Here is a 25255-nt window from a genome sequence, read left to right as displayed (position 1 = left end):
AACACAAGCATTGCACTACTGCCAGCAAGCTTAGTCGGTACCCTGGCAGAGTTACTTGCATCACCTCCCTGCGTAGGAAGCCTTTCTATTCTTTCACCTTACTCATTTTTCATTTTGAATTTTTTCACTTTCATTTTTCATTTTTAAACTGTGCATAGCACTTATTCATTTCATAGGTCGAAGAGGGATCTTGACTTATTAAGAGAAAAAGAGGTTGTTCCTGCAGAGAAGTGGTTTATTATACCTTTGACGTGCTTGTTAAGTTTCCCCCCCTCGCTTTACTCTACTTGACTAAGTTGACAAGAGTTAATCAAAAAAAAACCGACTAGAGTAGGTGACACTAGTTAGCGCGCAAGCATTGTGTTTTCACCAAGGTTCACATCGAACAGTATTTTCCATCGACGTATCATGGACTGAAAGTAACAAGTTCTTCATACAAAGGCAGGATGATGGATAATCAAGTAGTGATAGTAGCACAAGGCCTCTTGTTCTTTACCCAGCTTGCTTCAAGAGTCATACACGGTTTCATGCAAAACTTGTTAACACCCAGGTTGTTCCCTTTGACTCCCGAGGGAATACGGCCGGGGTAACCACTAACCAAGCTTTGGATCATAGGTTCTAGCCAACCTGTAATCAGAGAGGGCTCTCTCTTTGACTGTTTAACTTTGTTCTTAAGAATCCTAGGCTAGATATGAGGTGAGGGTTTGGTTTGTAATTTTGGTTGAATGATGTCTCTCAGTACTTAAGGTGATATCTTCAGACAGTTTTAGACCATTGGGCAATGGAGTCTGTGGTTACAGGTTGTTTGAAATGTTGAGTGGGATTGTTGAAACAACAGGGCCATTTAAATATTTCATGAAACAGACTTGAAATTGTAATGATGAAGTGGTTTAACCAGTGGAAGGCATTTAAGAAATTTCCACTAAGCTGGTGATGTGAGAAAGAGATGTATTGACCAGGAGCAGGTTTGAATTCCTGAACAATAATCACTGTGAAAGGTATAGTTTAGAAGTGCAGCAATTAAGAATTACACTCTTATAGCTATAACTAAGGAAAACATACATAATAGCTTAGATTGAGTTCAGGGTATTCTATGAAATAAGTCCTGAAACTATTCATTTTCTTTGCCATTAAACTGTGAAACAGAACATGAATGGATTATGAAGAAAATAACAAACATAACGAACAGGTCAAAGAAACTTATTGTTCCATGAAATACGCAGGAATCCTGTAGCATTCAGCAAGCACACCAAAACGCATCAGACAACACAGAACTTTGGAAATTCCATCAGCTTTGTTGTATTAAAACTCTGAATATTTACAGCATAGTATCTCCTGAAAAGAAAATCAACAACGCCTGCAAGCTTATGCGAGGGGGAATATATACAATCGGTTATACAAAATATGTGTACCGCTGAGTCACTTGATAAATAAATGCGCTCACCAACTTTACAAAATAGTAGATAAGGAAGTTATTACTGCTCTAAATACAAAATGAATACTCTTTAATTCTATCAGAAGTCTTTTTGACCTTTGGAGGCCACTGAGTCGGTTGAGCATTCTGCATTAACGCTGAATGATGTGTCTTTATGGCTTTGTCATGCTGTAGCTTTCTCGGCCCTGTCATCTGTAGTTGTCAATGTTGCTTTAGTGGACGAATTGGTTTGTTGAGCTGGCTCAGTCCATTCTTCTACTGTCATAGTAAATGTGTCTATTGTCTGAACATGATGACTTGTTTTCAATGCAAAAACTTGGCGAAAGCCTCTTGTTTACAGTAACAACTGTATCATTTTGGTCCACCAGTCCTGTGTAGGAAGTTGATGTCTCAAAATTGCATCTAAGGTTTCATATGCCTCTGTATATTTGTAGAAGTTTGGAGGCACTTCAAACAAATGTTTGATCTCATTCATAATAAAAAATAAGTTCTCTACTCTGTCATAGAGACTTTGCCCAGATGCTGGTCCTGTTTCTTCTGAAGTACTTGCTCCTGCAGTGATCTCGTTAGTGGCAAATGTATTCACCCTTTTGGCATAATTTTCATGTGATAGTAGCCTCCCTGCGCTGTTCAGCAAGCCAGGAAGGCCTCTGCTCTGTAATGCTGCAAACTTATCCATGAATCTGTTTACTTCTGTTTGCATGTCCTGGCTTCTTCTATCCAGTGTTTGTACCAGGCTTCTCAATGTAAGGACCCTCTTTATCAGCGGGATGGTTTCAGTTCTATTGGGGATTCCTATTGCTACCAGCTGAGGACCTGTACGGTTATTGAGAACGTTGATCATCCTATTGGCTATCTCAGGCATATTGCCTAGAGATGCCCTTGCCCTTTGGACTTCCCTGTGTGCTTTGGCTATGAGCTCCATTTGTTCATGAATTGTCTCTATATACTGCCATTGATCTGTGATTGATTGGCCAATATTGGCCCATAAAACTTTCTTGATTTCAGTTACAACCTTGTCAAGGGTGAGCTCTTTCTCCAGCTCCTTTATCTTCTCCTTGAGAGCCTTTATTTCCCTTCCCTTTTCAGCTACACTTTGTTTGGATTTGTCATATTTTTCATTTATCTTAGCTAAATTCTCCTTGGCCTCATTTAGCTCTGCCATTTGGGCTTCCAGGGCTTGAATCTCATTCATCAGCTTCTGCATGTCCAGGCTTGGAGCCTGCTCTGATGTTGTTGCTGGTGCTGATGTTGATGGAGCTGTCTCGACTGTTTGCACTGTAGGAGGAGTGACACTTTGAGGGGGTTCCTCAAGGTTGATTACTTGTGGAGGGGGCTGAACTGTTTGGCCTCCTTCTTTCTACTGTAGGGCTGCCTGCAATGCAGCCTCTGTCTCTATTAATTTTTCTTCAGTCTGCACCAACTGTTTGTGCAGTGTTACCAGCAATGTTGCTGCATCCTGGTCCTTCCTTTGCTGGGCAACCTCCTCTGTTTGAGGGTGAAGAGTTGCTGGGACCTTTATCATCTTCCTTAGAGCTGCAATGTCTGCATCTCTTATCTTTAGCAGCTCCTTTATAGCTCTAGGGTCCTTTGGGTCATGCCCAAGCTCTATGATTATATCCTCCAAAGACCTTATCCTATTGTCTTTAGCCTGGGAGGATGCCTTTTCTAACTCCAATTGTGCAGTGGTATTATTCAAGGAATTCTGCAACCTATAATTTGTCAATGTATTATCTGCTAGGGTAGCATACACCATCTCACCCGTCTATTTATGCAATTCAATTTGATCCATTGGGTGGATTTCCTTGGACAAGATTTCCAAGTTTGTTCTTATATAATCAGCTGCAAACTGTGGTTGCAGCGCTGTGGGCTTGAAATGGCTCATTATCATTTTTCCCTCTTGCACATCATACGCAGACATCAACCTCTGCTGGTTTGTAGGAGCCATTTTCAACAAGTGGTTGTATAGCTGTAACCTCAATGGCTCATTTTTGGTCTTGATGTCTATGAATTGTTTCTTTATGCTAGACTCACCCTTTCTTTGTTGCCCTGAGGAGCTGACCTCTCCTCCAAGTGTTCTTTGTTGCTCTTGCTGTAATGAGCTAGCTGATACCTCTGTGCTGGGGGGACCCATCTGTGTTTGACCGAAAGGCATCTCCTCCTCTGAGAAAGGATCGAGCCTTTGTCTCTTTTCTCCTTGCTGTGATGTTGCGGTGCTAAGGGGAGTCTGTTCCTCTCTATCCCTCTTCTTACCCCTCTCTTCATTTATAGGAGTTTGGAGCACCGAAGTCTCCACTATAACATTCTGCACTAAGGCCTCCTTTTCTTGCGTTTGCTCATCATTAGGACCAAGAGCCTCTGCCATTTCTTCCTGCTGTTCAGGATGATTTTCAGGCTGTTGATCTTGGGCTGATTGCTGCTCTTCAGGGGCCTCTTGTTGTTCTATTTCCTTGCCTTTATCCTTGGCTGAAGTTTCTGTTGTGATTGGGGCTTGGACTGTCTTTTGTGGAGCTATGGATGATGAGGCAGCTGCTCCCACTTGAGTGCCTGGCAGAGAAAATACCTATGAACAAAACTCCAAGTCAGCCAACTTTTGGAGATTTCGCATTCCTCTTTGAGCTAGTTCTTCTTGTGTAGTAGCTTCTTCTAAGGTACCTTCCCTCCATTCTAGTTGATTTGCATATTTTTCTATGTGAGGCAACCTTACGTGACCATAACTGGCTAGCGTATATCTGATCCTTCTTAAGCTTATGAAATGAGTGGGGTCGTATGGTTTCCAAAGGAAACTGGTCTGTAAGCCAAGGCTTTCCAGCATTCTATCTGCCTCTTGTCAACCTTCCTCCCTTTTATTGTAAATGAAGTGGCATAATTGATTTCTAACTTTAAGTTGTGCTTTCTTGCCCCTGCTTGAGAAATGGAGCACATCAGCATTCCCAAATTGCCTGAAGTATTCGAGGGCAAACAATCTCATGGGCACATATCTGGGCAATCTGTATGGGGGCAACTCACACCCATATATTCTAATAAATGTGTGGTTTTGGTAAAAATACCAATCCCCAATGCTGTATACCTTGGACAACTGAAGAATCCTCTGCATCTCATCAGTCGGTCTTGGAGGAGGTGAGCTCATAAGCAGAGACATGGCTGGGTGGATGAAGAGGTCTATAAACTCAAAATAAGTGTATGGGGAATAAGATCTGCAGTGGAAAGCAGAGGACCAATAGACCACTGACCTTGGATTGCCTTGTGCATCTACTCTTCTCACAGGGAAAGGAAATTTCTCATGCTGATAGTATAGGATTAAATGGTAGATATAGGAGGTGTATTTGAACAGCCTTTCTCTCGGCAAGTTTATCAATTGCTCATGTATTTTATTGGAGATGTAAGTGGCATAGTCATAACAGATTGGGGGCTTATCAGGGGAAAACATGGCCATCATTACCAGCACAGTTTCATCAACAAATTCTATTGAATTATAGCCCAGTATGGGACTAATCATATCTGCAAGGTCTCTGCCCAATTGATTCAGGTATACATGAGAAATGGGAGGGCACTTCATGGTCTCAGAGGTTGAATCAATGAACAATTGATTTATCTTAGTGATTTGAGCATCTGTCAGTTTAGCTCCTTGTTTTATCAGATCCAATAGTGACAAAGGGACTAATTTCTTATCAGTCTTGAAGTTCAGCATCTCTCTGATGGCTTCAGGGGTGACATAAAAAACAACTGAGCCTGAAGGTTCAAGCACAGCCCTCTGAGTGGGGTCATAACAGTCAGCACATTGGTGGATTAGGTCAGGGAATTGGTTGACTTGAGGGAGCTTGAAGATGGGGAGGAAAGAGTCCCAAATGCCCAATATATCCATTCCACTATCATGCTTGAGTTTTCATTCATTTAGCAAGTGAATGTGATACTTTCTATGCATTAGCATTTCCTCTGATATTTGGTAATCCTGATCTGCTAATGGTTTCCACTCCAACTCTCTCTGGGGGGCATTCAATGGAGCAACATTCAGGGCAACCGGTGCTACTGGTGTATCCATGCTTTACAAGTGAATTTGGTTTGAATTTCGACTGTTTCTGGAAGAAATACTGACCTGTGCGGTAGGTTAGGTAATTTGCTGAATTACAACCCGTTTCAGAGCAACAGGGGTGTAATTGGGCACAATTGGCCGGTTAGAAAGTGATGAAATTGGTTTTAAGGCGCAGCAGGCCTATTTCTCCAGGAAAAATGGTCAATTTTTAATGGCTTCTTAACAATGCAGGACGAAACAGAGCGTGCAGTCGGAGAATTGGTAAATACCTGGTGTTATAACGACGGAGGAGCTTGGTTGCAGTCAAACGCTGAGTGGCAGCAGCTCTGGAATGGCCTTGGTAGGTTGGCGGCAGCAATGGACGTAAAAATGCATGCAGGAGGCAGAGCAGAAAAACATATGAAAATGCGCAAAAATGGCAAAATTCGGCCAAATATGGACTTTTGGGCGTTGGCGCGAAAATTTGGATGACGTCAGCATGACGTCATCAGGTGGGGTCAAGGTCAGGGGACGTCAGCATGACGTCATCGGGTGACGTGGCGACCTATGAGTGGTCCACGGGGACTGCATAGGTGGGGGACATGTCGGAGCGATGGTGGGCGGGAGTGCTGACACGGCGGTGGAGTGGCGTGACGTTGGCATGACAGAACAGCTGAAAACCGGGAGTGGTAAGCTATATAATATCGCACCGCTCTTCATACGGAAGCGGGATTGTCAGAAGGCGGCCCGATAAGATTTGGGGGCGACGCGTGGCAGAGGCCTGACGTCACCCTCTGACAAATTTCGGGAGGTAACAGCAGTACATCGGGGCCGCTTCGAAATTGATAAGGGCCGTCGGATGGGAAAGCCCAGATCCGACGGCTGGCGGGAGGGCAAGTTGTCAGGGTGATACGGCAGCGGGCGGGAATATTTTAATATATTCTTTGAAATGTGCGCCCAGGCGGAACTTTGGGTTTTGGCAGATTTACTGGTTTTTCCAATGTTTTTTGTGGAAAGGCGCATGGCAACAAAACTTTGGATAAGGCGGAAAAAATGGTTTTTTAGTGTATTTTACAAATAGCACTGGTTAGGAAAAATAGTGGGTTTTTACAAGGCCTTTTGCAAATGAAGTGGGTAAATGATTTCAAAGGTTTGTGAAGGGGAAAGGGGTGTAGCTTAGGTTATTAGACTAACCAGGGGTCAATATAATCCCTGATTTTAGGCATTTGGCTATAATTGCCAGGGGGAGGGAATATTTATACATTGCTTGGGGTTTATACACCATAGTGTTTATAATAGTAGGGGAAAAGGGGGAGATAGGGGATTTAGATAATAAGAAGTTAGGAGTTAATATGAGTGGAGAAGGTGGATAAGGGGGAAAACCACTAAGTTTATATGAAATGAACTTAGTTTAGGAAGTAGATCAAAATGAAAAGAATTTTACACAAGAAATGTGGCTTCTAAAGAACCAAGAACCAACACAAGACTTTGACTCTTTCCATGAACATAAGTAGTATTGGGATGTTAGTAATGAGTATAATGGGGGGTATTAGGGAGTTAGACATGCTTCGTTGTACTGTTGTAAAAACTGCTGAATAGGAGACCTGCACTGGCACCACGTTTTTCCTTTGCTTGAGCCAGTGATAAAGGAAGCATGCTTCTGCAACCCCATCTACCTACCCACCTACTGCCTAGCATTTTTTGTTACTCCAAGGAGGGTGCACTTAGACTTGCAAACCCTTACGTGCCTTTTCTTTTCCTTTGGCTTTTTCTTTTGATTTTCTATCTACAACTAACCTTATTACTTCCAAGGCCCCAGATTAAGCAGTTGGGAACCTTAATTCTCTGCCTAACTACTAGCCTGCCAAGATTAAACAGTTTGGACAGGCTTCTTTCTCTATTCTAATGACAAGAAATTGAAACATGGCATGATCCATATTAGGCTATTGGACCATCCGTCCAAAATTCAGTCAACATCAAGCTATGTACACATATTGCATTCTCTTGGAAATATGGGATCTTTGCATCACCAAAGCAGAGCATATTTGGAACTTCTTTTGCCAATCATGAAATATGAAACCTATTGGTATAGGTATCTAACAAAACTATCCTATGAAACGAAACAAGTGAACTAACAAACAACAAAGCAGAGAAAAAGCATAAACAAAGCAAGTAAGCAAACAAGCAAGAAAACAAACAAACAAACAAACAAAGTAAGCAAACAAGCATGCAAACAAAAAATTCAAAAGCAAACACTACTAATCCTAAGTTAACAGAGCATGGGCCTGATCATGTCAAGTGATACTTCCAATGCAGCCACCGGCACATTGGTAGACCCATGTTGGTGAATGCATGGTTCGCGAACAAGATAGTTGTGCGAACCAACAAACAAGAAAGATATAACAGTGAAGGCAAACACACTCCAAGCTTATAAGTGACCACAGAAAAAAGATGAGTGAAAGTGCATGACATGCATTTTGTGGTGTTGCCATGATGTTGTGCTACACCGCGTGCAGATGTTGAGTGTATGCATTCTCTTGACTGTGACATGCAAGTAAACGTGAGAAAGGTAGACCACTTGTGTTGTACATGTGTGCTTGCTATGTAATATTCCTCTAATGCATGAGCGATGGTATCGTGTAGTCCAAGAGGAGGAAGTAAATTTTGGGTGTTTGGTTGATATTCTATGAAAAGAAAAGAGTGATGAGGAGCCTTGAGTGTTTCAACAATTTCCTGACTAGAAGTGAAACCAACCTCAGGATAGCGAAGGCCTAACATAACCATCAACTTGGGTTGAAGAGCCTCGATAGTCTTTGGGGTTTCGACTTCGTTGACAGATAGATCATTGTAGACCAGTGTCTTGGATAGATTAACAATGGTTGAATCAACATCGTGATGTGATGAGGAAGTGAATAGATCATGATAACCAAGATCAGAAAATTTGAGATGTTCATCGGCATCCTCGTGATTTGATGAATCGAGTAGAGGGGTAGATGAGAAGCAAATATTTTCACCCTCTATGTTTTCAAGAAAGATAAATGAGAGATTGAATGGATTTTCTGAGGAAGAAGTGTCCTATCTGCACTGTAATGACAGACTAACATCCAACTTGTCTTATGAATGATTGGAAGTAGAAGCATCTGGAAATGAGTTTTCACAGGGAAAATCAGGAGCGACGGAATCATAAGGGATGTCAAGATGAATTGGATGAGGTGCAGCTTGAAGGGAGTCATCCTTCACCGAGGGTTATTCTTTAGATTCTCACACTCACTCATCATGAATGATGGCGCAGATTGGTTGCATAACACCATGACCATCTACAACTTGGTCCTCGTTCACAATAGGTGAGGAGTTCAGAATGGGAGAACACAAGATAGTACAATTCGGAGGATCAACAGAATGCGATGATAGAGGTCGAGGGAAAGAGTCCACGTGAGAACCAACAGGCTTGCTAGTCAAATCTGTGCAAATCTCAAGAGCATGTGGGGTGGGAGAGTGTGACAGTTCAACATAGGCATGTGCATGATCTCCCACATAACTCTGTGGTGGTGGAGATATTTGATGAAATGAAGGCAGACAGTCACTTGTGAAAGCGACTGTACCTACCTGTGATTGCGAAGCTCCATCACCGAAGTGTGCTGAGTGGGGTTCATATATGTGAAGAAGATACTCAAATATTCCGACAAGAAATTCCAAATAAATATCATCTTACAGGAATCGGTATGCAAGAATACAAAAGCGTGTGTGAAACTATTCAATGCATTCATCGGGTGCTTTTCGTAATTTCAAAATTTCTTTGTTGAGTGCTTTATGGTCATAGTGATTGAAATCATGGTCTATCTCTATAACTAGATGAGCAAGAGAATGAATAGATTTTTTAGGCAACGTTGCACACCAATGCATTGGGTGCCTGTTATGGCCACCAACAACCCCCCTCTCTGTTTGGTATTAGCGATAACACCAAGCAAATGGGGACCCTTAATAAAAATCCAAAAAACATTTTATCAAGGTTTTTGTATTTTAACTCCCTAAAGCTGTATCGCATCGCAAGAAGAGAGTGAAACGTTTTCCTATGCGCATAATAAGCTGCGAAGAAGCGACGCAAAATTCATCGCATCGCATATATTATGAAGCACTCTTAAATGAAAAACTTAAGGAATCTCCGACGGCCGATATGCGACGTCGCATATCGCAACACCGCATAAGCAGCACACAATGATTAGATGACTAAGCGCGATCTGCGATTTGCGATCTGCGATGTTGTGATCTGCGATGAATGCGATCAGCAATTCCTGCGATGACACATCTTGATGACGCGATCCTTGATACTGCGATGCGAGTCACAAAAATCACCCATCGCAAAATTTCCTTGGCACAGTATTCAAGGAAAGCTGTCTGTAGACCAAGTTTGAGCGCGCGCCTTAAAATAAATTAATTATTGTACGCCAAAATATCCAAGAAAGATTGTGTTGTGTTTTTCGAAGAGTCGGTTCATTATGGGTGTCATGATTATGCATTCATTAGAGCTTAAAGCTTTCATGTCAATCTTTTCATCATTACTCTTTCCTTTGCGTAAACTGTAAGACAGCAAATAACATAAAGAAATGTGCAGGAAACATCTAAGGAAAAGGGGAAAGCGTCAATGCTCGGAGAACAGAGAAGAGATGCCTTCACAAACAGATGCCGCATGCAACAGGACCACAGATTCCAGAGTATCACTCAACAGATACTGATGTCAATAGGCCATCCAAAACTCAGAATCAAAGGCGCACAAAAGCATCATGTTTGCAAAATATCCTGAAGCTTATGCCTGGTAAAGTAAAAAGAAAAAGGTGCTAAAGAGGGAAAACGCGCCAGAAAAGCCCGAAACAAAGAACGGAGGCAGTTTTCAATACAGAAAATTGTTCAGAGAGCAAAGTCCCTAACTTATTCAGTCATTCGCAAGGCCGGAAGCCGAAATAGCAAAAGCAGAATCAGTTTGAGAGAAATTTGGGTTATTACCACATATACACACAGTGAATACACCAAGCCAGAGGAAGATTTTCAAAATATCTTCTAGTTTACCATAAAGTGGTGCCAGCGCTGGTTATTTCTATTTTCGTAGCTCAAATGAAAGGAGAAGATGACCAGCCGACTCTTCCCAGGCGAATGTTGCATGATTACAGCACTAAGGAGCAAATACAGAAACGGTTAGGAATTAGATTCAATTTTTAGAAATAATTTTGCTTTAGTAGAAGGGCGGTCATTTAAAACCGTGTCCTAAATTTATGTAATTAAGATTAATTAGTTAGCAGTATTTAAACCCTTCTCAGGCATTTAGAGAAGGGTCCAGAAATTTGTCAAAAAACTTGTCCTCAGAACATGCACTTTTGCACCCTCGGAGGGGGTTTTTGATGAATGGTTGGATCGAGATTTATCAATGTTTTCATTTGATATCTGCTACTGATGTTGCACTTTTGTACTCTTAGTAGATGTTAGAACAAGTAGAGATAAATCGTTGTTGCTTGAAGCTTATGAGTGGAACCAGTCATAAATGGTACTTTTATCTCTTGACCATTTCTGCTCATATTCTTAAAGTGATATACAGTTTCAATTGTTTATATGTTAATGCATGAATGTGTGGATTACCATTTGGCACTTCTGTACGGTGGAATCATTTATTTGTGTTTGATATATGAATAACTTATTATGCGATATGCTGTTCACAATTGTTTTGCTTAACTTTTTATGCAGAGTGGTTTATCTTAATTGATTTCTATTCTTATGATAGCTGAATGATCTTTATTACCAGTTATTGTTCAAAATCTCTTTAGATCGCATAATAGAAGAAATACACCCTGGGTTAGCGTAGATTAGATGTGTTGTTTCTCATTAGATTACAATAGCATAAAGTTAGCCTAGAAGTTTGAATTAAATTAGCTTTAAGTACCCCTAGATCAGCATCATCCAACTCTACACACACACACACCCTTAGATTGGGAAACTGGTCCCATTATCCCCAGTCGGACCCGCTATACCAAACGGATAAGGAGCTGCCAACCAAGGTCCGGACCGGGTGGGTATCCCCCTTGTTGTCGACTCGATTTTCAGGGCTTCAACATATTTGGCGCTAGAAGGAGGGCCCGAACTATGAATGGCACCTAAATCAAAATCTAAATACCATTCTGAGAGTAAATCGCCCTCATCAACTCCCCTGACTTCCCCAGTACGTTTAAATCCAGAGTCAGAAGTCGCTCGAGTATCAACCGCTGCTACATACCAGAATATTTCAGACCAATTTACCATTGAACCCCCTGAAGTTCAAACTCTAATTCGCAAACTCCAGGGATTTTCTATTTTTACACAGAGGTCTGATAAATCTCAAAGCAGCGTGACTTCACAGTACAATCCTACTCATCCCCTGACCAGATTAAAGAGTGAAAAATTTGGCATCCAGCCAACTGAATTCCCTCTCCCCACCAGGAAAAGAGCAAGGAAAACACCACCAGAGTCTGACAGTGAGACTCTTTCATCTACGTCGTCCATTTCAACTCCCTCACTGTGAAGTTAGCCACCCACATCTTCATTCCAAACCACTCATCCATCTTTCACAACCCCTCCTCTTCAATCATCAAAGATCATAATATCTTCATCTTCCCAGCCTCAAGGATCATCCTCTGCACTTTCATTTACTAGCAGCTCAATGATGGCCCAGTCTCCATGGAACAATCCTGGGGCAGTTTTAATGCCCCCACCCCTGAGCCAAATACCAGCCCATCCTGAGAAATGGCTACCCAAATTCAACCCAGAAGCAGGCATGCTAGCTGAAGAGAATATTAATAACTTCATGCTTTCTGTCAATCTCAACGGAGTTACCAACAAGGATGCTGTTGTTCGGCTTTTTCCCTATACAATGCAAGGAACAGCCGGGTCATGGTAATTTTCATTACCTTCCGGGTCTATCACAAGTTGGGACATTTTTCAAAGTCAATTCCTTACCAATTTTGGTGATGACAGATCAACGACGACGTTAATCAATGACCTATCCAATCTTAAAGTCGAGGCTAGAGAACCCATCAAAGATTTCAATTTACGGTTCAATAAAATCCTCAACAAAATTCCCGCTGCTTCCCAACCCAGCGAAGAAGTAAGATGTGAATGGTATATTACGGCCTTACCATCAAACTTGGCAATCTTCGTGGATAGGGAAAATAAGACAACCTTAGTTGAAAACTTGACAGAGGCGATAGCAGTGGAGAAACGCGTAGTAGCCCTGGAAAAAAGATCTGCGATAGAGGAACGCAAATCTAAGAAAATCTCCTTCAAGGAAGACCCCAAGAAGAAACAAACGAAAGACCCTTTCGATTTGGAAGGATTACGAAAAGTGTTAAAAACCATGTCCAATGAGATGATTGACATAAAAAAACAAGTAGCAGAAACTTCAAAAAAGCCTTACAGAGCTTTTAAAAGAAGTCCTTCAATGGATGTGAAACCACCCAACGCTATCTCAAACGTCGAATCCGAAGAAGAGGAAGAAGAAGAGAATACCACTGAAGGGCAGACCGATGACGAAGAAGTTGTGGAACTACAAGGAATGTGGGATTTCATCCTCCCGCAAGAAGAAGATCAAGAAGCATTTCCGGTTAGCACACGAAGCAAAAATCAACTTGATCCTCCCCAAACTACCCCTAAACAGAAGGGCGCAAGCCCTGCAGCAAAAGATAAAGTCGCAACAAAGAAAACAACCGCTAAAGCGACTCAATCTAGCCCAGTCCAATCAGACCAAACACCTCCATCAAGAACACTGATTGTGTCGGATGAAATGGAGTACAATATTATTGATGACATGAAAAAGACTAGGGCTAATATCACTCTTTATGAATTGAGAAAATTGAAACATCAACAGAAGATAATGATGAAATAATTACATGCCGTGCCTACTACATCTTTGCCTACAGCTGTAGCTTCCCACAACACGGGAAGACCTCCAACCAACACGATCAATAAGGTTGATCCAAATGACATCGCCTTGATTGGAGGAAGATTAAGGTCTCACACTCCCCCTTTTCTTCTCACTTATGAAATTTTCAATAAGAATGTGCACAATTGTTTGGTAGATTCTGGTGCTTCAACGAATATTTTACCCAGATCAATATGTGCCAAGTTGAATGTTCAACCACAAAAATCCGCAGTGCGCATAGTTCAGCTTGATCGATCTCAAGTCGAAGTGATTGGTGAACTTAATCAAGTGACCATAAGATTGTCGTCTAACCCGAAGGTATGTCAGGTTATTGACATTCTAGTAGCTGATATCCCATAATTCTATGGCTTGATTCTTAGCAGGGATTGGTCCGAAAAACTCCATGGATACTTCTCGACCGACTAGTCACACATGTGGTTACCCTACAATGGTAAACCGAATCAAATAAAGGTTGAACGAGAGTTACACCAGAAGTACATAGTAACGGAATTGGAGGGAAAAAATGAAGCAATAGCATACAACAGCAGTATCATAGGAAATTACTCAGTAGATTCTTTCCTTGGTGTTGTTGGGAAAAGAATCCAATACGGAATGACCCTATCCCACTCTAAGGGTGATAGTACCTCAGCAACAATCAAAGCAAAGCTATTTGAGATTACTTCTTTATGAGATGTAAGAGAGGGGAGAAAGAGATCCACTAACCAATGTCTTCCGCTAATGATTGATCCAATCTTCTCTCTTTGTTGCTTGCTCCCAGCTCCTTGCTCTTTCACTGGCCCAGCTACACCAAGATCCTGCAAAATGGCAAGAGAGGGAAACTACAAGAAGCATACATTCATAATTGATTCAAGGATTAGAATAAATCAAATACACAAGTAAAAAAATACACCATTGAGACACATGCATATAGAAGAACCTCAAATGCTTTATTAATGGAAGAAGTAAAGTTCAGGAAGTGATACAACCATAAAAGGCCCAATCCAGCATCACCTCCCAACAGAAAGAAATCTCCTCTTCACCTCCTTCAAAGAAAATCACCCAATAGTTCTAAACTCAAACCAACAGCACTTCCTTACATTCACAAGATTCCAGCCCCCTCAGACCTCATGAGAGAGCTCTATATATAGGAGTTTTGGAGAAAGGATGAGTCAGCTTGAGCTTGGCATGAAGCTGACTAGTGTCCTCTCTCACTTCAGTTATTCTTCAGTTCTTGAGTCCACTTGGAGGTTCTTGCTTCCACTTGGAGATCTAGACCCTCTTACTCATCACCAGTCGAATTCCTTGATCCAAGTGTCATTTTGGAAGCTTCCTGGGCATTGACACCTTGAGGAATGACTGTGCCACTTGTCCAAACTCGCCCAGCGCAGGTAGCCTTCTTTGCAGTTGATATTCAGCGCAGGTACACAGTGGAGCAGTTGACATTCAGCGCAGATGCTCAGTGGAGCAGTTGACATGATCCAGAATTAGCTTGTTTTTTAGTGTTTTCAGGTGGAGAACTGCTATTTAGTGCTGTGGTTTGCTGACCTTGTTCCTCTAGGGGTAGGAACAACATGTTTAGGGACTTTGGATCCCTTAGATTATGGACATTTCATGCTTCATGCTGTAAGGCACAAAAATGTCTATAACAGTTGCCCCCTAAAGTATGAGGTCGTTTATCTGGTGAAATGCTTTATCAGGAGGATCCGAAGTTCATTCAATCGCTGAGAGGTGACCTGTAATGAAATACAATACAATACATTATTTTCATTCTGCTTTCATGATCTAGCTGAGGCGGGCATTCCCATGCTCAGCTTTATAAATTCATTTTGGTACATATAACAAACGATCGTCTGATGGTAGACTGATAATTCTCTGCTGAAATTATCATCCTTTGAGAAGGATGATCATCTGCTGCAATGATGTACATGTCAAATGTCTTTATATTTCCTGAATATATATCGTAGCCCGGATGGATGAAACTAGATCCGGGGTCTTCAAACTCGTTCGATCTTCACTCTAGGTACAAGTCGATCCATGTGAGAATTGTGCTGAAGTCGAACATGGAAAGACATCGATTGATTACCGGTCAATGATGTAAACCGTTAACAAGCGCGAGAGGAATCACTGATAATGATAATGACCCTCAAGGTACTGCAGTACAATTCACGTGGTGTGAATAAAGGACTTGGCGTCGAACACCACACAAAATCTTCTGGTCGAAGGTCATTGATGTATACCTATCACCGGAAGTGAGAAACTTGCCATTGAGGCATGCAAGCTTCAAAGTACTGAGGGGGGTGTTCCTAGATCAACTTCTTGGCTAATGAGCTGAAGTCGACAAGAAGCGATCCGTCAAAGGAGGGCCTTAATGAATCCCACATCAGTGACACGGAACGGAGCTAATGATTTTAGTGGAGGTGAAAACAACCTGTGAAATATGATTCAGGGTGGCGATCATGGGTGGATGAAGGATGATGTATGGCAGTGGATGGGACACGGTTGACTCTTTCTGAACAACATCTCTTGAACATATAACGACACTGATGCGATGGATCGGTACCATTACCCCAAATGTGGATGGTTTGGCGAGACCATGGTGATGAGACCGGTGAATGAAACAACCTAACCCGATGTGATACGGAGGAAAAGTGTCATGTTCAAGAGCGACTTGCTACCATTAAAGCTTTGAGGTTCTCCCAATTTTTCCCCAATCATTTCTGACCAGTACCTCTTTATTTTTGTCAAGCTTGAGGAGGATAACATATGCTTGTTCTATAACCTGCCCTTCGGGCAAGCCCATCTCTATGTTTTAACGAGCCTAGCGATAGGGAAACTCGTTCTCATCTAAAGACAAGTTTGTCGCTATTTAATCATTTTAACGAGTCTAACGACAATGAAAACTCGGTCCTTTTCATTTTTAGAGAGTCTGAAAAGGTACAGAAAGTTAACTCCAAAATTCCTTTTTTGTCATCTAATCCCTTAAGTCCGAAAAAGTATAAAACAAAACAAAAGGGATGAGTTTTCGATAACTTTAACGAGCCGAATAAAACAAGCGCTCGACCTTTTTGTGCAATAATCCCTCAAGTCCAAAAAGATTAAAATCTAGAGGAGGGATAGCTCTTCCAGTCACTTTAACGAGCTGGAAGGCCAAAACTCGGCAAACTTTTCATATTTTACGAGTCAGTTGAAAAGAGCTTAAAGAAGACTCGTCTTTTGAGGAACAAGTGATAAACAGGGATAGCAGCAGATTCCAGGTACAGGTTGGAATTTTCCAATCACGGCAGTGTCACAAGGATGGCTAGGTGAAATCACTCTTCGCAGCTGTTCCTCAAAATGGGTAAACAATCATATGGAGGTGAACGATCGACCAAATGGAATGGAGGTGGCAGGTGCAAAACACGACCAAGGCTTTTTATGGCTGATAAATTTACGATCACAGTGGTTATTTACTGGGATAGGTTCATTTTTTATTTAAAAATGAGCTTAAACTCTGGAGGAAACATTGCTCACTGCTTATATTTATTTTTTAACAAGCATGAAGACCGCGTTAAAACTGCTCGGATCTTGTGTTTATTTTTTAACGAGCATGAACTTTATGCTAAAACTGCTCGAATACACCAGTCATAAGATAAGAATGTCTCCTGAAAGATCCCATTTTTTATAGAGCTTGCGCCTTACCAAAGCTATGCTCACTCATCCTTTCTTTATGCAAGTTCGGAAACGACTAATCCAAAAAACAGATAAATAACCGCTCTTTGCTTGCACTCCAAAAGGTTTGCATGCCCCCAGGTATAAAATACAATTTCAAGGCTGCCCCTCCTCTCCCCCACCTCTGTTTTTCTTTGGGTGTTCACAGCTACTTGTCGTCTTGCTAGTCTAATGTTAACGATACTTGTCTTCTCGTTATTTTTAACGGGTCTTATGCGGTACTTGTCTTCCCGTCAGCCCAACTTTTAACAGATCTTTTGCAAGATCGCAAGAGAACAGCTACTTGCGACAAGAGAGCAGCTACTTGCGACAAGAGAAGAACACTACTCAAAGACAAAACATATGTGTTATTGAGGGAGGCTTGCCTCTTTCTGGTTACCCAAAGATTGTCTTGTTAACTTCTTCAAACGAAAACATTTCCTCGGCACTGTCTACCGAAATAGACAAGGGTGAATGACCTTTGTCAAACACGTAACCTTGACAAAAGAATCTTATTCCAGAACAACCCCTCTTCCATCCACGGACGGGGTACGGACTAGTCATATTCTCTCGCGGAAATTCTACCTTATACCCAGGGTTCTTTCTGCCCGAAGCAGACCAGGATGCATGCCCCCTGGGTTCCAGTCCCATCTTTCCGAATCACTCGCACTCATCGGGAAGGAGGACTGGGGGTGGAGACATTTCTTGATTGAATAGACCATTCAGGGTTGGTATATGACTATTTGCGATGCGTGATCCCGGAAATGAAAGTTGGTCTACGAGCTTGACCACCCTTCCTTCGTGTGGAAAACACATTACTCTAAAGAGTGAGGAGACTATTGCTCCCATGCAATATATATAGTCTCGTCCAAGGAGTAGGTTATAATCCAAGGGTCCTTGAACGATCATCACGTTCATTTGAACGGTCTTCCCTTTCAATGTAACAGGTACATTGGGGAGGATCCCTAATGGTCGACTGGCTCCTTTATCAAAACCCGAGAGATTTCTTATCTCAGGCAAAAGCACCGGGGAACCCAGTGCTTTCCAAGCAACAGAGGAAAGGATACTCACAGATGACCCTTCATTAATGATAGTGCCAGCCATTACCATTCTATAAATTTGGACTATGATTCTGAATGGTATACTGGCTGGCAACCGGGGTCTGCCTAGTTGGTTCCAATCAAAGGACACAACCAGGTTGCTTGGTGGTGGAACCGAATACACGGCCGGATATGACCCTGACGATGTTCCTTCCTGCGATAAAGGAATGGGTGCATTGCCCTGACGCTCATCAGAGTCTGTGTTGATGAAAAGAATCTGGATGGTGTCATCTTTATTCTCTTCAGTGAGGGTGTCATTTGAAGATGAATCTTCAGTGACGGTGTCATTTGAGGATGAAACCTCTGAAGGCAGAACCGGGTCAACTGCCGTTTCGACCTTTGGACTTTCGTCCGGTCTGGATTCAGTAGGTTCATTTTCAATGACTGACGCTTCAGCTGACCACTTTAGCGAGCCAGCTGTATTCTCAACCAACGAAGGACTTGGCACGAGTTTTTTGTATCCAGGAGGAAGTCTCAACGGTGAAACCGGACGATCTTCCAAAACTTTCTTCGCCTCGTCTAAGAAGGGACAACGGTGGATGGCGTGATCGCCTTCACACAGTCTGCAGAGGGATCTTGCCCCCCCTCTTTGTCTTGAACCTTCACTTTCGCTGGTTGACGGTAAGCATTCAACATGGCTATCAGAGGTTGATGCTCCTGAATTGTGCAAACGAGGGGACCAGTCCCTTAGTATCCGGGGAATACAGGGACAATCTCTATGGAAGTGGTCTCCTCTACATATGACACATGGCTATTTAGGCCCGGTCTGTGCTGTGTGTGGATTTTTGTTAGATGTCTTTTGCTTGCCCCCAGTCGCCTTAGGCTCCTTCTTCTTCTTCTCTCTCTTCTTCTTCTCCTTCTTCTCCATGGGAGCTTGGCTTTTGCCGGCTCTACCTTGCGAAGATGAAGGATTGGATGAAGATTTATAGGAAGTAGAAGGCTGGTGGGAAGCTCTAGACTGATCTAATTGTTGACTCGACTGTTCAGGAACCATGGTGTTCTGAACTACATTGGTTGAGAATAGCCAAATTGGCAGGCCAATTGTCAGTCCTGGAAGCGACAATGTGGCCATGTGGGGTGCACCAACTTCTCCCCAAGAGGAGAAAGGACTAGGATTTCCATCATGTGGAATTCCTTGGTTGGTGCGTTCCATTGTTCTCAACCTACAGATCAACGCAGGAATAGGAGGTGATTATGTTCCGTTTAAAATAAATTTTATAACGACGCTTTAGACACAACTTGCTTTTTCACTTTTTAAGAGTCGAGAAAAAGCTAAAGATGACTCTAGTCTCCTTCGATGTTTTAACGAGCCCGTAGTGACAAATGCTCGGATGGACTTTTTCATTTATAGAGTTTGAAAAAGGCCAAAAGAAAATGCTCTGGAGATCTAGGCAGAGGGTGTGCCAAACTTTTCGCAAAACCACAGAATACGTTTTACGGTACGAGTGGTCGATCTTCGTGAATGCTGTGTTCACTGCATTGCGATCAGTAGGGCGGCCGACACAGCTTCCTATGGATAAAGTCTTTGTTCCTATAGGGGTCTCCCAATATATACGTGACGGTACGTGGGAGCACAAGTCCGTATTGATACTTATCGCTTCACCGTGGAGGAATCACCCAACCACTCAACGCTAAGATATCACGTTTAACGACGCCGGAACACGTCTCTAGCTTAGACCTCTATGTGTTTGCGTTATGTTTCAATGCGTTGTTATGTAAATTCAATTTATTTTAAGGTTGATCTTGTTTAGCAGTTTGCCTTTATGGATCACCACGAGATGTATAATACAACTTCCTAAATGCAGTCTAAGATGATAAGCAAGCTTTTCAATCTTTCAACTTTGAAAATCTTAACTACTGAGGGAAAAGAAAGACATCATCTTTTCACACAGATCATAGAGCACACACTAATGCACTTTTCCCTAAATCAACATGCAAACTGTCACAATGCACATGCACAATGCAGGTATTTCTTTTCTCTTTCTTAATGTTGATGTAATACAAAAAGAAAGCTGTTGTATAACTTTGAATTCAATTTCAAGTGAAAGCAAACAAGCTTGTCCAAAATCAAAAGACACCTTAAGATTTACTTGTTTCGACACTAGAAATATATAAATTCAAACCATATGACGAAAGCAAAAGCTCATTCAGCTATGAACAGCAAACAAACTAACTCTTAAGATCAAAACGACACTTATCACAGGTCTAGATCTAAGAGGCCACAGCAAGACTAGTTCACTTTCGTTATGGGAAACTGCAAATGATATAAGAAATACACAAAGAACAAATACAGTTTCTTTATACAACCGAGGCGGAATAGTGGCAAGGAAAGTTGGTTTCAGATAGGCACATTGACTGATAACAGGCTGCAAAAACAAGGATGAAAGCAGGGTAATAAACAGCAGGGAACCCCAGTAGCACAAGGCAAAACTGGTCCAGCGCAGGTAGTACACTGTCAGTTTGACATTCAGCGCAGGTAGCCCCTTCGGGACCTGCGATGAAATGCAGACTGCCTTCACAGTGCCTGCAATGAAGAGATAAACTTTCGTTTTTCTCAGTTTCCGGGTCACAGATTGCTCAAAAATCAACAGTTTTTGGCCAAATCAGAAGCTATCAATCAAGTACACACTAAGGGATGAAAAGGAGGATGAAAAGCTATCACTAAGAGCTATTCAGAGTCCTTGTGGATCAGCTCTTCAAATCATAAACATGCCCAGAAACTGAGCTAGAGTAGCTGCCCTCTACTTTGCATTTGAAAGCTCCAAATGCAGTTTGATTCGGTACTCCCTGTGTTTATGAAATGAATAGCAAAAACACAAACAACCAACAAGATACATTCCCCAGCGGAGTCACCAATTTATTGTTGGGAAAAGTATCCAATACGGAATGACCCTATCCCACTCTAAGGGTGATATAGTACCTCAGCAACAATCAAAGCAAAGCTATTTGAGATTACTTATTTATGAGATGTAAGAGAGGGGAGAAAGAGATCCACTAACCGATGTCTTCTGCTAATGATTGATCCAATCTTCTCTCTTTGCTGCTTGCTCCCAGCTCCTTGCACTTTCACTGACCCAGCTACACCAAGATCCTGCAAAATGGCAAGAGAGGGAAACTACAAGAAGCATACATTCATAATTGATTCAAGGATTAGAATAAATCAAATACACAAGTATAACAATACACCATTGAGACACATGCATATAGAAGAACCTCAAATGATTTATTAATGGAAGAAGTAAGGTTCAGGAAGTGATACAACCATAAAAGGCCCAATCCAGCATCACCTCCCAACAGAAAGAAATCTCCTCTTCACCTCCTTCAAAGCAAATCACCCAATAGTTCTAAACTCAAACCAACAGCACTTCCTTACATTCACAAGATTCCAGCCCCCTCAGACCTCATGAGAGAGCTCTATATATAGGAGTTTTGGAGAAAGGATGAGTCAGCTTGAGCTTGGCATGAAGCTGACTAGTGTCCTCTCTCACTTCAGTTATTCTTCAGTTCTTGAGTCCACTTGGAGGTTCTTGCTTCCACTTGGAGATCTAGACCCTCTTACTCATCACCAGTCGAATTCCTTGATCCAAGTGTCATTTTGGAAGCTTCCTGGGCATTGACACCTTGAGGAATGACTGTGCCACTTGTCCAAACTCGCCCAGCGCAGGTAGCCTTCTTTGCAGTTGACATTCAGCGCAGGTACACAGTGGATCAATTGACATTCAGCGCAGATGCTCAGTGGAGCAGTTGACATGATCCAGAATTAGCTTGTTTTTGAGTGTTTTCAGGTGGAGAACTGCTATTTAGTGTTGTGGTTTGCTGACCTTGTTCCTCTAGGGGTAGGAACAACATGTTTAGGGACTTTGGATCCCTTAGATTATGGACATTTCATGCTTCATGCTGTAAGGCACAAAAATGTCTATAACACTCGGCAATTTCAATGCTCATACCTCACCTTACTTAGAAAATTCAGTTTTGTCCCAAGTCGAAAATTTTTCTCAAACTGATAGTTCAAAGTGTGTTAATTTTTTAGATAAACTTGTAAATACATCTTTGTTTTGGAAATTATATTTTGATGGCTCTAAATCTAACGAAGGAGCAGGAACAGGATGCGTTCTGATTAGCCCAGAAGGAAATAAGACCACGCTTACGTGCAGACTTGAATTCGATTGCACAAATAATACAGCGGAATACGAGGCCTTGGTGCAAGGCCTATACAAAGAAATCGGGTTGAACATTAAGTACCTTCAAGTCTTCGGAGACTCTGAGATTGTCGTCAAACAGGTACGTAACACCATACATTGCCTATCAGGTCATTTGAAACACTATCAATCTTTAGTACAAGATCTGACTGCACATTTCATAGCATTCAATATTTCGTCAATCCCAAGACTCCAAAATGCGAGCGCAGACCTGTTAGCTAATGTAACCTCTAGACTTATTCCCTCCGAAGATTTTAGTCCAGATAGATTCTCAATAGAATTAATCTTTAGACCGTCCATCCCTGACAACATTACAAACTGGAGAGTATTCAATGACGATCCTGACATTGTAAATTTCCTCACTTCTGAAGGATCCTACTCCAATCAAATAATTGACGAAGACCATCATGATCGACAAATACAACAAAATAGCACTGATAATGCTATACCTAAATCGGTGGTTAAGTTAGAAGACTTATATGATTTGAAAAGTCGGTTTAAAAGGTCTACCAATTCTAAGCTCTACAGTTCAACTCTGAACTATGAATTAGTAAACCTAGGAACCGATGATAAACCACAAAACATTAATCTAGGCCACGGCCTAGCCCCTGAAGAAAAATTAGCGTATATCCGTCTTTTGAGACAATACAAAAATGTTTTTGCCTAGAACTACAATGAGCTGAAAACATACGACACTTCTATCATTCAACATACTATCCCTATGATTGACAATGAAAAACCTGTCCAACAGAAACTCAGAAAAATCCACCCCAATTTAGAAAATTAGATAAAAACTGAGCTAAATAAGTTATTAAGAGCCAGAATAATTTTCCCCGTCAGACATTCCAAATGGGTCTCCAATATGGTACCCGTTAGAAAGAAAAACGGAGATATTAGAATCTGTATCGATTTTCGGAATCTCAACAAAGCCTATCAAAAAGACAATTTTCCCCTCCCACCTATGGAGCAGATATTACAGGCGGTAGCAGGCTCAGAATTAATGTCTTTTTTGGATGGATTTTCAGGATACAATCAAGTGCTGGTACATCCCGATGATCAGTTAAAAACCACATTCTGAACTAAATGGGGCACATATGCATATCGGAAGATGCCATTTGGTTTGATCAATGTCGGCGCTACATTTCAGAGAGCCATGGACATCGCATTCAAGGGTTTAGTCAATAAATCTGTAGTGATTTACCTTAATGATATAACAATGTACTCCAAGAAGCGAAGCGACCATCTCAAAGACTTGAAACAAATCTTTCAACGATGTTTAAGGTATGGGATTTCACTTAACCCAAAGAAATATTTTTTCGCATTAAGTGAAGGAAAACTTCTAGGATTCATAGTGTCAAAATCTGATATTCACGTTGAGCCTGACAGAATCAAAGAAATTTCTGAAATATCCATACCTCATAACAAAAAAGCCATGCAATCCTTCCTTGGTCAAATCAATTTTGTGAAGATATTTGTCCCAGATTTTTCACGGATTGTTTCTCCTTTGCAAAACATGATTAAAAAGAATTCAAATTTTAAATGGGGTCAAGATGAGCATGAAGCATTCAACCTGATCAAACAAGCTATCATTAATGCTCCATCTTTAGCAACCCCGAATTTTTCAGAATATTTTATCTTATACACATTTGCCTCAGAGAAATCATATGCCATGATTCTAACTCAAGCAAATCAAGAGAAAGCGGAAGCTCCAATTGCATTTTTTAGCTCGAATTTACAAGGTGCTGAACTCAACTATTCAGACGTGGAGAAACAGGCATATTCTGTTTTCAAAGCGATCAAATATTTCAGACCTTTCTTACTTAAAGCCCATACTAAGGTCATAGTACCGTTTCCAGCGGTAAGAAATCTTCTAATACAGAAGGATGTGGGTGAAAAAAGAGCGAATTGGATCACCGCTTTACAAGAATACGATCTTGAGATCAAACCAGCAAGCATAGTAAGAGGTCAAGGCTTCTGCAAAATGTTGGCTGGAGCATCACGAATTCCTGAGAATTCATCTGAAGAGGTACAGACGTATGAGGTAAGCCTAAACGATGCAGAATCATTATATGCTGACACCATTTATTATCTTAAGAACGGATATGCTCCATCACACCTGGATCACACCAAGAAAAGAGCTCTGAGATTGAAAGCTAAACAATACCAGCTCATAAATGATGTTCTGTTTAAAAGGAATTATGATTATGTGCTTCTTAGGTGTCTTGAGAAAACTGAAGCCGAAAAGGTTTTGCAGGAACTCCACGATGGACCAGCAGGCGGACACTATGTTGGAGATGCTACTGCACATAAAATCTTACGTGCAGGATATTATTGGCCCACGCTATTCAAAGACTCACACATTTACGTGAGGAAATGCCAAGTCTGCCAGACTGCTGCAGGGAGACAAAAGAAACCGTCTATGCCACTACAGCCGGTAAACATCGAGCAAGCATTCAGTCAGTGGGGCTTGGACATAATAGGTGAGATCGTTCCTCACTCTTCTAAGCAGCATAGGTACATCCTCACAGCAACCGATTATTTTACTAAATGGGTAGAAGCAATTCCTCTCAAGACAGCTAATTCTGAAAACATTGTTGAATTCATAGATCAATTTATAATCACTAGGTTTGGATTGCCAACGGCTTTAATGTTTGATAATGCCTCGTACTTTTCTAGAAATACAATGACTGAGTTTGCACTTAAAAGAGGGTTCTTGCTGAAATATTCGGCCAACTACTATCCGCAAGGTAATGGATTGGCTGAATCGACAAATAAAAACCTGATCAAGATTATTAAAAGCACAGTTGACCAGAACCAAAAGAATTGGCACAAAGCGTTAGTAAATGCTTTATGGGCAGATAGAATAATGAAGAAAGCTTCAAT

The sequence above is a fragment of the Pinus tabuliformis genome, chromosome 4_2, assembly GCF_031772625.1.
Source record: "Pinus tabuliformis cultivar Carrire ecotype Pingquan chromosome 4_2, CPIR1, whole genome shotgun sequence".
Classification (NCBI taxonomy): domain Eukaryota; kingdom Viridiplantae; phylum Streptophyta; class Pinopsida; order Pinales; family Pinaceae; genus Pinus; species Pinus tabuliformis.
Note: the sequence above shows the minus strand (reverse complement) of the source record.